Below are 15887 nucleotides of genomic sequence, written 5' to 3' on the forward strand. Positions count from 1 at the left end.
TTGAAGATGGTAAGTAAGACAGTAAACTATCATTCTTTTGGTTCGTTGTTATTTTTCTAAATTATCGATGGTTGGAATGATAAAGTGTTACTGTGTGAAACCACTTCTTAAGTAATTATCAGTTCGCAAGGTTTCTTTAAATAGTATATAATCAAATTAATCGTAATAATCAACATTTAAAAAAAATGTTTATATAGCATAGAGAATACAACAATTCGAATTGTTATCAAAATTTTTAGTTTGATTCAGATTACGCACATCGTATTTGCTATCCATTCCCAGGAGTGCAATGCGTAATACGTATATGCATTGAGAATTGCCTCTCCTAAATCGAGCGTTCGATGTTGACTGTTTATCTACCCCTAACTGCCCCTATCATGTCATTATTTACTTTACGGTTGACTGGTTATCTAAGTAATTAACGTGTGGCCATATTTAGGCTACCTCTTGCTATTTACTATTCTGCACCAATGAAATCTTATTGTGAAACGCTCTCTGCTAGAATTTGGACAGCCGACTTACGCCAGATGTGCACTGCAAGTAAAATAAATGTATTTTATGTTTAAATTTGTCCATTATTTGCAGGCTGGCCTTCCTTTGATTCTAGTAACGATATTACGAGCCCTTGAAGTTCATTTCTTTATACTACAGGCACGGAGCCTTTTAAATAGTTGAGCTCTAAAGGTAAGTACTGTATTACATTCTCTAGAGAAGACAAGATAAGATACAATTTCCAGGTGGTGGCGTGTGAATTGGTTGGGACTTAATTCCCCTAAGTGTGTACCCATTAACTTTCCTCGCACGCGCAAAGCTTACTGGAGATGCTCTAGGATGTGTTGCGTCGGTCAAGGGTCCCTGGGTAATTATGATATCTTCTCTCTGTCCCACGGAATATATACAATGAAACAGTACTAGGATTTCTCTCAATTGCAATGGTTATTACACAGATTAGTTTCGCGTATCTGGAAAACTGACGAAATTCTACATACGACTAAATAATGTACAATTCTTGATAGACGCAACGTCAAACTGTTTATTACTGGCTCATGAATAATAATAATAATAATAATAATAATAATAATAATAATAATAATAATAATAATAATAATAATAATATAGCCAATTAGTGACTGGTGCAGTCAAAACAGCGTGATTAACAAAAGCTTAGCTGCTGACTGTCCACTTGGACTACTGTGGTTAGAATACTGGTCGATCGTGGGTTGGATTTATTACCTAGAAACTAGGTAATCCGCTCCCAAGGGACTCTACACCCTGTGGGTGTAAGTGGTAGAATACACCCACGGTAGAGTCTTCCTGTAGTAAAAGGTGACTAAAAGGGATCCAGAGGCTTTTATACTAGGACGTGTGTGGGCGACCCTGGGTCGTCTAGCTGGCGTTGGCATTCCTTCCACTTACATTCGATAGGCTCGTCACATTTTACCTTTCCTATGTGATCTCCTTAGGTCAACTCATGTTATCCTCCGACCCCGACAGTGTTAGGTTTTCAAGGCCTTTTTTTGCTAGTTGTTTTACGTCGCACCTTCACAGATAGGTCTTATGGCGACGATGGGACAGGAAAGGGCTAGGACTGGTAAGGAAGCGGCCGTGGCCTTAATTAAGGTACAGCCTCAGCATTTGCCTGGTGTGAAAATGGGAAACCACGGAAAACCACTTTCAGGGCTGCCGACAGTGGGGTTCGAACCTACTATCTCCCGAATACTGGATACTGGCCGCACTTAAGCGACTGCAGCTATCGAGCTCGGTTTTTCAAGGCCTAAAGTGCCTTTTATTTTCATGCCTGGTGAGCCTTACCTTTCATTTGCTGATATCTTCATTCTTCGAAGGGTCAAACCTCTTCCTTCTTTCCTTCTGGTAAGTGTTAATAAAGGACGTTTGCCCAGTCACACTTCCTCTTAAAAATATCAGTACCACCACTTCCACCACCACCACCACCACCACCACCACCACCACCACCACTCTTATTTTTCCCCTTCTGACTAGAGTTCATAGAAGAAGGCTGTACTTCCTCCTAAAGCAATAATCTCCACCATCACACAAGCACCACCACCACCATCACCACCCTTCCTGTTTCCCATCTGATTACAGTTAATAGAGCTTAGTTGTCCAGTTGTACTTCATCTTAAAACGATAGTCAAACTCCACCCACCCCCACCCCTGTAGGTGAGGGTGGTGGAATACATACAGGGTACCCCAGAGGTGACCAAAATGGGGGGCCAGGAGCTCTTAACTTAGGATCTCACTGTGGGTGGGACGACAGTATAACACACATGGCATCTACTGCCTGTCGTAAGAAGAGACTAAAAGAGGCTCCGGGGGCTCTCAGATTCGGAGCGTGGGTTGGTGACCACGGGATCCTTACATCAGTCCTGGCACTGCTTCTACTTCTACCAGGCTCCTAACTTTCATCTGTTCTATCCGACCTCGCTTGCTCAACTCGTGTTCTTTTTCCACCCCGACGGTATGAGAGCATTCGAGACCTAGGGAGTCTTTCATTTTCACACCCTTCGTGGCCGTTGTCTTACTTAGGCCGACATTTTCATTTTTCGAAGCGTCGGACCCCTTTCATTTTCTCTCTCTGAGTAGTGTTATATAGAGGATGGTTGCCTAGTTGTACTTCCTCTTGAAGCAGTAATTATCACCACCACGGATACATTTTAAGATTTTAATTATTATTGCATTTCGCTTCAACTCGTACCATTAGGGGCCAATTACCTAAATGAAAGGCCCTTTAAACAACATGCATCGGTTACACCATCACTTTTGGGGTATGATAGTACATGCCAAACCAAAGTAACGATACTGCAAAAGATTGGAAAGACTTTGTTCCGGTTGGAAATGCCTTAACGTGGCTCAGGATGATTACCTCATTGTACTTCCTCTTAAAACAAAAATCACCACCACCGCCTTTCTTTTTGACCCCTGCTTATCATGCAGAAGAGATTCTTATGATTTATTCGGTTCAACGCTTGCCGAATGCGTGTTCGCTTCGGTTACTTGTCACGAACGTCATAGAGAACCTCTTCGCTGATGTTTAACTTCGTCACGACACTTTGGACGTCTGTAATGAAATTAACCCCCTCTGGGTTGGGGCAGTAGAATAACATACACAGTATCCCCTGCCTGTCGTAAGAGGTGACTAAAAGGTACCCCAGGGGCTCTCAAATTCGGAACGTGGGTTGGCGACCACGGGGACTTTAGATGAGTCCTGGCATTGTTTCCACTTGTGCCAGACTCCTCAATTTCATCTATCCTATCCGATCCGACCTCCCTTGGTCAACTCTTGCTCTTTTCCGACCCCGAAGGTATTGGAGCACATAACGCTTAGGGAATCTTTCTTTTTCACGCCCTACGTGGCCTTTGCCTTACTTTGACCGATACCTTCATTTTTAGAAGTGTCGGATCCCTTCCATTTTTTCTCTCTGATTACTATTAGAGTGAATGGCTGCCTAGTTGTACTTCCTCTAAAACAATAATCACCACCACCCCCTTTATTTTCAACCCCGACGGTATTACGTTTGCGATTAATCATATTATAATTTCAATTTGCTATGAATGTGCATGTGCAACTGATTCTTCCCAGTGTTATATTCGAAACGAAACGTTACATCCCTGTTGTTTACATCCCGTGAAAAATTGGAGATTCCGTGGATATGATCGTGGTATCAATCGTCATGTAAAACTACAGACATGCTTTAAAGCAGGGCCTCTCAGGGTGCATGCGCGTGGTGCATGCACTGTGCACGGTGCAAAAGACGACTTCGCTTGGTTGACCAGAGTGCAGACCCCCCACTCCTCTCTCCCTACACCTGTCTCCCCGTTCGGCCTGTCTCCGCGTTCCTCACCTTCACTGCTGTTTCTCCCCCACTGCGAAATGTTTACGTGTGGTGAGCGGAGACGCACAGTTGTATGGGACAAGGTTACCAGTGTTATTAAAAAAATTTAAAAAGTGAATTAGAAATACACATACATGTTTGAGAGGAATGTAAACATAATTTTAAAAAATGCAGAATCCGTAAACAAAATGAAAATGCTACAGTACTGGAACAAACCTCATTTGTGGATATAGAATGCTCTTCTTCAAGCTGTTTCAACCTCCTTAATTCTTTCTCTCTGACGTCTCCTATGATTTCACAATAATTTTCCGAATGTAGTCTGTTGTAGTGTCTTTCAATAGACGATTTTCTTACGCACGTAATTATCGTCCCACAGATTAAGCATTTGGCGTTATCGTCACGACAAACAAACAAAAAAAAAATACGAAAGTTCCCAGTTCGATTGAAATGGACTTTTGGAAGTCTTTGCTTTCTTCGAAACAGGTTGCTCCATTATTATGTTGTTGTCGTGCGCTTATCTATTTCACTGATAAACACGTCGTCTACCACCAAACGCTTCGTCGCTCTCAGCACACTACACCATCCGAGTCAAGCCGAGTTGAGGCGAAGCGTACCGATGCACAGTGCACAGAGCCTATGCACCTCGCTCTGCACGCGTGAGAGTGTGGGCGTTTGAGAGGCCCTGCTTTAAAGTAAAGGAAATAATATGTAAATATATGGTTTTGTGGAAATTCTCCTTATTGCACACCCTGTGGGTGGGGGTGTTTGAATAACTACCACGATATCCCCTGGCTATGTCCCTGTCGTAAGAGGCGACTAATAGGGGCCCCAGAGGCTCTGAACTTTGGAGCGTGGGTTGCGACTACGGGGCCCTTAGCTCAGTCCTGGCATTGCTTCTACTTACTTGTGCCAGGCTCCTCACTTCCATCTATCGGCTTCGACCTTTCTTGGTCAACTCGTGTTCTGTTCCGACCCCGACGGTATTAGGGCATTGGAGTCTTTCATTTCATATCCGTACATTTCGTCACAACAAAAATATACCACGGATTTTTCGTCACATCCTAGTCACACGGACATTTCGTCACAGAAGCTTTAATGTCACAACTATGTAATGTCATTCTGCTAGAATGTCATTATTATTTCCGTCACATGAACATTTTCAGTTTATTCAGTCTTATTTTAAAAGATGGATTAAATTCGAAAGATTATTTTAGAAATTTAAAAAAACCCAGCAAAATGATGTCCAAGGGTTCTCAGTTATTGTAGAAGTCTGCCTTCGGCCTCGTATTCCTGGTGCCTTCCAATAACTCTTTCAACTCGTCAATCGAAATCTACGTAAATCACCTTCTTCTTCCTGGGCGAATGGCCGGTTTTCAGTCTTTCAATATCCCGAGATATCTCTGCATTCCCAATCTGTAAGTGATGCAAGAGTTTATAAATTGATGGATGATCCTGACCGATAATTTCATTTATGCGGTTGTGCCACGCCTCACACGTACTATTTTTTCGACGTAAACTGGAGAGTACTCTCTCGAAGCAATTCTATGTTGCGGGAGGGAACAGAGGTGCTCTTCTTCCTCTGCCATGCCGTCTTCCTAAAACATAATTTACTTCTAGGTAATCACAGATCACCTGTAGATCGTCATCAACTTCAGCTTTCAGGATTTCAAATGCTTCAGGCCCACTAATCCTTCCTTTTGTATCCTTCTCCAGAGACTTTGTGCAATATGAAGGAAACACCCAGCGATATTACAATTTGGTAATACTTCTCTAACAGCTGCCATGCATACAACTTCGTTATCAGTAGAGACATAATCTGGTTGAAGGTCTTCATTATATTTTTCAGAAACGTTGTATTTCAGGACACGAAAAATTTCATCGTACGTTACTTTATTGCGTCTCTGTGTGAGGGCAAATACTACAAGTAAGAAGACATCGTGCACTCGGCAATGGATACTATATAGCTGTGCAGTAATTTTGGGATCTACTCTGAACGAACCGTCATATATCCAATATTTCTCTGCCTTGATTATTCGTAAGTTACGGTCTGAGCTGTGTCCAGGTGAAGTAGCCATCGTTCTCCACCTGTAGTTTATTTAAATTTTTGAGGCATATCTTCTAAACCGTCTAGTGATGTTGGTTCGGGAGGTAAATTTTCGGTTCTTATGCATGTAACAGTCCTCCGCAGCGTTTGATTTTTTGGAAGTTTCACGTTAGTTTTACTTGACGTAGAAGGCAATGCGTTTTGTACTATGGCAGAAGGTGGTTCCCTAGATCTCTCAGGTGAATTTTTAATTTCTTCTTCGGAGGCTTTACAAGAGTCCCAGTCAGGAGCATTTGTATTTTCTTCTTCAGATAACACTTGTGTTCCATTACATCACTGCAGTAACAATCATGACACCACAGGTCTCCCTAAATACACACCTTCATCTTATTCCCTTTTTCATTGGTCTGTGTTTCAAATACGTACAACCTTTATAAGTCAGTTTCTTCCCTCCCCTGCCATTTGTAATAAATTTAGTATGATGGTCCATTTCTGCGTTTATTATACTTGTAAATTTCACTTGCTCGAAAATGTTACTGATTACCATGGATTCATCAATAATCCTCCCTGTAGGTGGTAGATAACACCCACGGTATCCCCCTGCATATTGTAATAGGCGATTGAAAGGGCCCCAAGGGCTCTGTACTTTGGAGAGTGGGTTGGCGACCATGGGGCCCTTAGCTGAGTCCTGGCATTCCTTCCACTTACTTGTGCCAGGCTTCTCACTTTCAACTATCCTATCCGACCTCCCTTGGTCAACTCTTGTTCTTTCGCGACGCCGACGATATTACGTATGGAGGCCTAGGAAGTCTTTCATTTTCACGCCCTTCGTGGCCCTTGTCTTTCTTTGGCCGATACCTTCATTTTTCGAAGTGTTGAACCCCTTCAATTTTTTCTCTCTGAGTAGTGTTATATAGAGTATGGTTGCCCCGTTGTGTTTCCTCTTAAAACAATAATCACAACCACCACCATTCATCAGTAATCAACACGTAATAACCAGGAAAATCGTAATTTTATTGCGTTCATGTGAGATTCATTAAGAAGTCTGCGTTACGTACTGGTATGACGTAGAGTTCGGTGACAATTTGGATTTCGTGACATTAGGTCCGTGCGACATTGATGTAATGTGTGACAAAACGTCTGCGGTATGTTTGTGCTGTGACAAAAATGCTCTTCGTGGCCCTTCTCCTTTTTTGGCAGTACCTTCATTCTTCGAAGTGTCAGATCCCTTCAATTTTTTCTCTCTGATTAGTGTTTTATATAGACGATGGTTGCCTAGTTGCACATCCACTTAAAATAATCACTTTCACCACCACCACCACCACCACCACCACCACCACCACCACCACCACCACCACCACCACCACACCTTCCCCCTGTGGGTGGGGGTGATAGAATAACACCCATGGTATCCCCTGCCTGTCGTAAGAGGCGACTAATAAGGGCCCCAGGGTCTCTGAGCTTTGGAGCGTGGGTTGGCGACTACGGGGCCCTCAGCTTACTAGTGACAGGCTCCTCACTTTCATCTATCCTGTCCGACCTCTCTTGGTCAACTCTTGTTCTTTTCCGACCCCGACGGTATTAGGGCGCTCGAGGCTTAGTGCGTCTTTCATTTTCGCGCCCTTCGTGGCCACCACCACCACCTCTTCCTGATACCACGCAACTTCAGGTGAAAATTCCACCCACTAAGGTTCGAACCCCAGCTGTCTGGATAGGAAGCTAGTAACTTGGCTACTGCATTAATTACGTCCCTAATGATTGTGTGACTGAATAATATTCAGTAATAGGTGAAATACTGGACGATTCTTACGAATAACATAAAAGAAGGAGGGCGTGATAATTGACTGGTTTGGTCATCAAGCCGAGCGGGGTTTGAATTCCTGTCAGTGCATGTGGTATTTTCGAAACGAAAAGTTACATCCCTGTTGTTTGAAATATTGGAGATCCTGTAGCTATGATCACGATATCAGCGGTGATGTAAAGCTACAAACATGCTTTAAAGTAAAGGAAGTAACATTTCGATCGTAATGTATGACTTTATCGAAATTCTCCTTATTGCAATATGCATTACGAAAAACGATTTCCCGCTCAGATAATCCAGCATGAGTGAGCTGCTGCAACAGAACACCGTTGGAATCTATTCTACTTGACAATTAGAATCAGCGTAATGAATTTATAGGAGGGCGGCAGTAACGTTGTGTGCTGCGAAAAGCACCGGGGTGTTAAGTGTATCCGGTGTTATCGGGTTGACGGCGAGAACAGCCCTTGTGGAGCGGTTTGAATAATGGAGACATCGTCTCATGAATATCAGAGAGCTACATCACGGTCCAGTTAATCACGTGGATTAATGCCAGGCTATCGGAAGCTTCTCGAACCCGCGCCATTTCTTAGGCCCCCTATGAGCTACTCAGTAATGGATTAACGACGCTACTCACTACTTAACTTCCGTTTTGCTTCTCTCTCTCTCTCTCTCTCCTTCTAGCTACTTATTAAAATTGGGGAAGTCTCCTTAAGTTTCAAACCCTATTTGAGCTCAACTTGAGTAATATACCGTAGCTGGAGATTTCCATCTTACATAGAAGAGATGAAAATTTGATGTTTTTATCCAAATTACATACACAACGCTATTAATAGTTGAAAATGGTAACTGGGTAGTCCCGCCAATGTATGCGGTATTTCTGAAATGAAAAGTCACATCCCTCCCTTTCGGATTCCTGTAAAAATGGAAATCCCGTGGGTTTGATCACGATATCAACTCGTGTAAAACTGGCCTGCGTTGGTAACCATATAACTGAAATTCCTCTGAAGACAAAAGTTACAATCTCGGCACTGATAGTGGCTAAACTTGCTGTCATTTTTGGTGCAATTTTAGGATACCTATATGAGTTCTGTACTACTGCACTACAAATTATACTTCTGCGAAACTTCCCCCTCACCACTGTCATTTATATTCCCACTTAGCTTTCCTTCTCGGTCTCTTAGGAACAAGACCGATGACCTCGATGTTTGGCTCCTTAAAAATAGCCATCACCATCACCTCTTCCAATGTTATTTTAGTTATCTTCAGGATGTATCTAAACATTTGTAACAAACGTCCGGATTTATTCATGGGATCAAAACAACAAAAAATGTCCCAATGAACATGTCCTGCAGTGCGTTAGTACTGAGGTACAGGCACAAGGCCACTCCTGTACTGATGTTTTTGTCGTCCGTTGTCCAGTTTGTTCACCAACGTGGTCACATTTGGAAAAGATGGCGTCAAAAACTTGCATAATACACGCATGCGGGCATTGAAAATCCTCATGATAGGGTTGTCACTAACCACCAACAGCGCATTGGACGCAATATGTGGCGGGGTTTTATCCATGATGAACCGATCGGTCCACACATGCTACCCGACGACTGAATGGACCAGCGAATCTGACCTCGAGGGACGTGCTGCCTGTACTATTGAAACATGTGCCTGTAGAGTTCGCCGCGCCATGCGGTTTATTTATGATGACGCTCAAGCGCACTTCAGGTTGTACGTACTACGATTTTTGGGCACCACCTTCTCACGATGGAAGACAGGGCTGGGGTCCAATGCGTTGGTTTGCACGGTCTCCTGACCTTAATCCATTGGAATTTTATCTGTGGGACAACAAAAAGCGAGGTGTACGCTACTCTGGTTAACGATATCAATAACACCGGCTGTTCGATAGGAACCATCCCCCTGTGGGTGGGGCGGTAGAATAATACTCACGATATCCCCTGAATGTCGTAAAAGGCGACTAAAAGGGGCCGAGGGGCTCTGAACTTAGGAGCGTAGGTTGATTATTGTTATATAGAGGATTGTTGCCTAGTTGTACTTCCTCTTAAAACAATAATCACCACCACCACCACCGACAGGACGCAGGTACCTTCGATCGGCTTCGTCAGTCCATGATGAGGCTGCTCATGTACTCCCCCTGTGGGCGGGAGTGGTAGAATAACACCCATGGTATCCCCTGCCTGTCATAAGAGGTGACTAAAAGGGGCTTGTTTAATTTTCACACCAGGTCTGCTGCAGTGGATAATGATGATAGTTGAACAAGGAAAAAGCTGTAAGTTTAGATGTATATTTTAAACATATAGGCCTACTAAACAATACTGACATGCTGTAAGAATATGAACTTTTATTTTTAATTCATCAATGTGGTTGAACACAACTGCAAACGACTTCATTCCTCATCTTGCCTCGCACGCCTCATACTGGCGCCGCCATTTGCTTTTGCGTTTTCCCTATAACCACATAACCTTTAGGGGTGCCTTTGGAGGATCCAACCAGCCTCTGGGCTGATGATCAGACAACATACATGGTGAACAAGACTTCCTTTTTTCTATCGCTCTGAGTTGTTTTCAAAATACTTATAAGATTGTAAACTCACCTCGACTAGATCAATATCTGCAAGCTGTTTCCCAGAGATCTGAAGCAATCTCTTAATGGCAGGTGATGGTCCAATACCCATGATACTGGGCGCTACACCCACTACGCTGTACCCCACAAGCCTGGGCAACGGTTAGTCCATGTTGCTTACAAGCCTCTTCGCTGGAAATGATCACTGCACCAGCACCATCACAGATGACCTGATAAACAACCATTATTGGTAAGCAAGACAATACAAACCAGTCAAAGTCAATAAACATAATACATGTGGACTCATATGTTGAATTTAAAAAATCAGGAAAATGCGAGGGACATTGTTAGCAGGATCGCTGTCCTCAGCAGTTTCAGCTTTAATGACAGGAAATCAGCTTATCACAGAATGCATGTAGCACAATTGAACTTATGAAGATGTACATAATTGAATATGTTTATATTATTACAAAAAGAAGAAAAGAACTAAACTGTCAGGTAGAAATAAAACTTACCATGAAACAGAGGGAATGATGATATAAATGCAAGCCACTTAGTACTGATAATAACTGATACGCTATTTATTAACCGCAAGATAATAATATTAAAAGAAAGCATTTTTTGTATATTAATGAAACAAACAATCCAAAGGCAGGATAAATCTTCAAAATAGGAGCTAGTGTCATACTAAGTTAAATGCCACAGTCTATAATGCTTATTATCTCCTTACATTCTCATGTCAGCAAATATCGTATGTTGCTGCGGCTCCGATCTTGACAATAAAGTGACCTCTTAGGTCTACATATTTGCTACTATCCCTGACCCATTATTATTTGACTTCTTCCTGGTAGTTATTTCTATGGTTTCACCTTGTGTGTGTTATTGATCCCCCCTGTGGGTGGGGTCGGTAGAATAACACCCACGGTAACCCCTGCCTGGCGTAAGAGGCGACTAAAAGGTGGCCCAGGGGCTCTTGGTGCTAGGCTCCTCACTTCTAACCTATCTGACCTAACTCTTGTTCTCTTCCTACCCCGAAGGTATTAGAGCACTCGAGGCCTAGGGTGTCTTTAATTTTCACGCCTTTCGTGACCCTTGTCTTCCTTTGGCCGATACCTTCATTTCTCTTAGTGTCGGATTCCTTTCATTTTTTCTCTCTGATTAGTGTTATATAGAAGATGGTTGCCTAGTTGTACTTCCTCTTAAAACAATAATCACCACCACCATTCTCGTCTTCTCAATCGGAATATTACTTTGTTCGGATGTTCTTATCTGAAAAATGCAGTGTGTTATTAAGTTCGTTATTAAGTACGTCGTAGCTGGTAAAATCCTTTCGAGACCCGAGAGTTTCTCCATGAAAGATGGGCATTTACTCTGGTCAAGCGTGGAACATTTGTCATCATAACTCGGATTATAGGCTTTCTTGTCCTGTCACATTTCGTATCGTGAAACTGAACTGTTCATTCTTTCTTTCTTTCTTTCTTTTCACAGAAATGCCTCAGTTTACAACTGTTACCTCTGCCGAGAGAGTCACATTTAGAGTACTGGTTTACAAGGTACGCGTTGTTAGTTATACAAAACATTTCAATAGCAAAAGAAGAGACACGCGATCAGAATTATTTATATTTCTAAAGCTATTGTTTTAAAACAATGGTCGTCGTCGTCGTCGGCCGCTACTCGTTACCGAGAATACGTTTTTCTCGTGCAATTCTTCTTAAAGACTGATGGTTCTTTTTTTTTTTTTTTTTGCTAGGGGCTTTACGTCGCACCGACACAGATAGGTCTTATGGCGACGATGGGATAGGAAAGGCCTAGGAGTTGGAAGGAAGCGCCCGTGGCCTTAATTAAGGTACAGCCCCAGCATTTGCCTGGTGTGAAAATGGGAAACCACGGAAAACCATCTTCAGGGCTGCCGATAGTGGGATTCGAACCTACTATCTCCCGGATGCAAGCTCACAGCCGCGCGCCTCTACGCGCACGGCCAACTCGCCCGGTACTGATGGTTCTGGGGAGAGGTCGCTGATGACTGATCAAGCCAATTATTGCATGAAACATGCGGCCACAAGGGTCACATCTAAAGGTGGGTGGAGGACGCGGTTGGATCTGACGTAGTTTTTCCGCTTTTCATGGGCTTCAATTCCTTGCCTGCTCAATCCTTCTGCAGTAGCTTTGCGCCAAAGAACACAGTTTGGTGCAGTTGTTGCTCAGGGGTTAGCATTTATGTTGGTGCTATTCATAGTCTTCTTAAGCTGGTCCTTAAAACTAGAGCCCTGCACGGATGAGGATATCCGCGGATTTATCCGCAGATATCCGCGAAGTTAGTGTCTTGGCGGATAAAAACTGTATGGCAGTGCGGATAATTTTGCTGATAATTTCTAAATAATGACGTTTATTGATTTTTACTCAGGTATACTCTTGTTTTTGCTTGTGGTTAGGTGACGCTTGACATTAGTATGGGAGAATAGTGATATATAAAGAGCCTTGAAACCATAAAGCCGTAATCTGACCTAAGTCTAACTGGCTCCTGCCCGCAATTAACGGACGGAAGGAACAAAGGTCAATGCGTCGGTAATTGTCGCAAGAGAAAATCCCTCATAAACCTGCCCCAGGGGCTCTGAACTTTGGAGTGTGGGTTGGCGACCACGGGGCCCTCAGCTGAGTGCTGGCATTGCTTCCACTTACTTGTGCCACTCTCCTCACTTTCATCTATCCTATCCGACCTACCTTGGTCAACTCTTGTTCTTTTCCGACCCCGACGCTATTAGGTTTGCGAGGGCTAGGGAGTCTTTCATTTTCACGCCCTTCGTGGCCCTTGTCTTCCTTTGACCGATATCTTCATTTTTCGAAGTGTCGGATCCCTTACATTTTTCCCTCTGATTAGTGTTATATAGAGGATGATTGCCTAGTTGTACTTCCTCTTAAAACAATAATCACCACCACCACCACCTCATAAACCTGCGACTGTAGGGGTTCTGGTGCCGGGTGTCAGGCCTATTGTATTATGTTATGAGATCTATTCGTTTCAATACTTTGGGTATAATATAATGTAGTTAACTATTTAAATTATCAGCGGATAACCATTTTGCGGCTGCGGATAAAGTGCGGATGTGGAGCGGATGCGGATATTATTTTGTGTATCCGCGCAGGGCTCTATTTATAACATTTCAAAGGAGCCCCTTGAGGCCTTTGGCCATGACCAGTCTCACCGTAGAGAAGTTGTTTAGGCAGTCTGCTATCATACGCTGGATGTGACCAACCCGTCTAAGCCGATGAGTGATGATCCAGGCTTCTATGCTGTTCGTATGCGCCTTGTCAAGAACTGCCACTTTGCTTATGTAGTCATCCCACTTGATGTTCATGATGGACGTAAGTTTCTGCTGATGGAAGCGTTCCCGTTTATATCACGGCGGTAAAGTGTCCAGGTTTCATATCCAATAAAGCTCTTCATAAACTACACACCGAGAAAAAAAATGTTTGGAATGTCAAGGATGCAATGACATAATAAAGTTACCGGTACATAATATTTTTTTATTTGTTTCACGGAGATACACAACCTGGAAGTGTAAACTTTTACAAACTCGAATGTTTCTAACGATATCTAACGCAAATAAAAGACAAAGACACCTCCGTACAGGCCATGCAGGACCTTGGAGGAGTGGAAGATAAAGGCTTCCACCACTGTTAACCGCGGCACGTGATGGGGTAGAGTGGTTAGCTCTACGCCCGGCCGCCTTTGCCCCCAGGAATTAACCTGGTACTCATTTTTGGTGTAGTCTGAGTGAACCTCAGGGCCATATGCACTTCCGAAAGTGGAAATCTCGTTTCTTAAATTTTACGACTTCCTGAGGGGGATTCGAACCCACGTCCTTCCGGGCGAACCGAGCACGCCTTTACCGCCTCGGCCAGGTAGCCCCTATCTAACGCAAATAAACAGCAATAATGAAAATGTTACAGTTTGTATTTTTTTTTTTTTTTTTTTTTTTTTTTGTGAAGGTTGTTCCTGCCTTTCTTCAAGTCTCTGACGCGCTATGTCATGCTCGCGACCAACACACTGACGTCATCTTGCAGCAGAGTTCTCATTCCATCTGTTCGGAAGTGTCTGTGGAGGTTGTAGACGATTAAAAACAGCTGTTTTCAAACTGTCCCATGCGTTCTCAATGCAGTTTATGTCTGGTGAATTAGCTGTTCAATTCATATGGTTAATACCGGCTTCTCTCGTGAAGTTCCTCACTGATGCACGTTGATGAGGGCGAGCATTGTCGTCGATGAAGGTGAATTCATCACCATATTAATCCCCAAAGGATTGTACAAATAGTCGAAGAATTTCATCGGTATACCACTGGGGAGTTAACGCCCCTCGAATTGGAAGCAAAGGTGTACGACGGCCATGCATAATCCCAGCCCTAAATATTACACCACCACTTCTAAAAGCGTGCACCTCATCAACATGGCCCTCTGTGGGCGGGGCGGTAGATTAACACCCACGGTATCCCCTACCTGTCGTAAGGGGCGACTAAAAGGGGCCCCTGGAGCTTTCCCCTGTGGCTGGGGCGGTAGAATAACACCAACGATATCCCCTGCCTGTCGTAAGAGGCGACTAAAAGGGGCCCCAGGGGCTCTGAACTTTCGAGCGTGGCCTCCTGTGGGTGGGGGCAGTAGAATAACACCCACGGTATCCCCTGCCTGTCGTAAGAGGCGACTAAAAGGGGCCCCAGGGGCTCTGAACTTTGGAGCGTGGGTTGGCGACCACGGGGCCCTTAGCTGAGTCCTGACATTGCTTCCACTTGCTTGTGCTAGGCTCCTCACTTTCATATATCCTATCCGACCTCTCTTGGCCAACTCTTCTTCTTCTTCTCCTACCCCGACGCTATTAGGTTTGCGAGGGCTAGGGAGTCTTTCATTTTCACGCCCTTCGTATCCCTTGTCTTCCTTTGGCCGATATTTTAATTTTTCGAAGTGTCGGATCCCTTCAATTTTTTTCCCTCTTATTAGTGTTATATACAGGATGGTTGCCTAGTTGTACTTCTTCTTAAAACAATAATCACCACCACCATCCGAACTTTGGAGCGTGGATTGGCGACCACGGGGCCCTTAGTTGAGTCCTGGCATTGCTTCCAATTATTATGCTAGGCTCCTCACTTTCATATATCCTATCCGACCTCTCTTGGTCAACTCTTGTTCTTTTCCGACCCCGACGCTATTAGGTTTGCGAGGGCTAGGGAGTCTTTCATTTTCACGCCCTTCGTGTCGTTTTTCTTCCTTTGGCCGATGTTTTCATTTTTCGAATTGTCGGATCCCTTCCATTTTTTCCCTCTTATTAGTGTTATATAGAGGATGGTTTCCTAGTTGTACTTCCTCTTAAAACAATAATCACCACCACCACGCCGGGTTCCATTCTTGGCAGTGTCGGGAATTTTAACCTCAATTGGTTAACTTCACTGGCACGGGGGCTGGGTGTAAGTGTCTTCTTCATCATCATTCCATCCTCATCAAGACGCGCAGTTCGCCTATGGGAGTCAAATCAAAAGACCTGCATCTGGCGAGCCGAACTTGTCCTCGGTCACTCCTGGTACTAAAAACCAAACGCCATTTCATTTTTCATTATTATTATTCTGTC

General features: G+C 43.7%; 1 long non-coding RNA gene across 1 annotated transcript in view; it reads right to left on the reverse strand.

Moving 5' to 3' along the window:
• LOC136872445 (uncharacterized) overlaps positions 1–10488 on the reverse strand; it is a 164613-nt gene extending 154125 nt beyond the window's left edge. The window contains exon 1 of the long non-coding RNA XR_010859900.2: positions 10305–10488. This is a non-coding gene — a long non-coding RNA (uncharacterized lncRNA). The remainder of the gene's footprint in view (positions 1–10304) is intronic.
• Between the last annotated feature and the right edge of the window lie 5399 nt (positions 10489–15887).

Source organism: Anabrus simplex, chromosome 4 (genome assembly GCF_040414725.1).
Source record: "Anabrus simplex isolate iqAnaSimp1 chromosome 4, ASM4041472v1, whole genome shotgun sequence".
Classification (NCBI taxonomy): domain Eukaryota; kingdom Metazoa; phylum Arthropoda; class Insecta; order Orthoptera; family Tettigoniidae; genus Anabrus; species Anabrus simplex.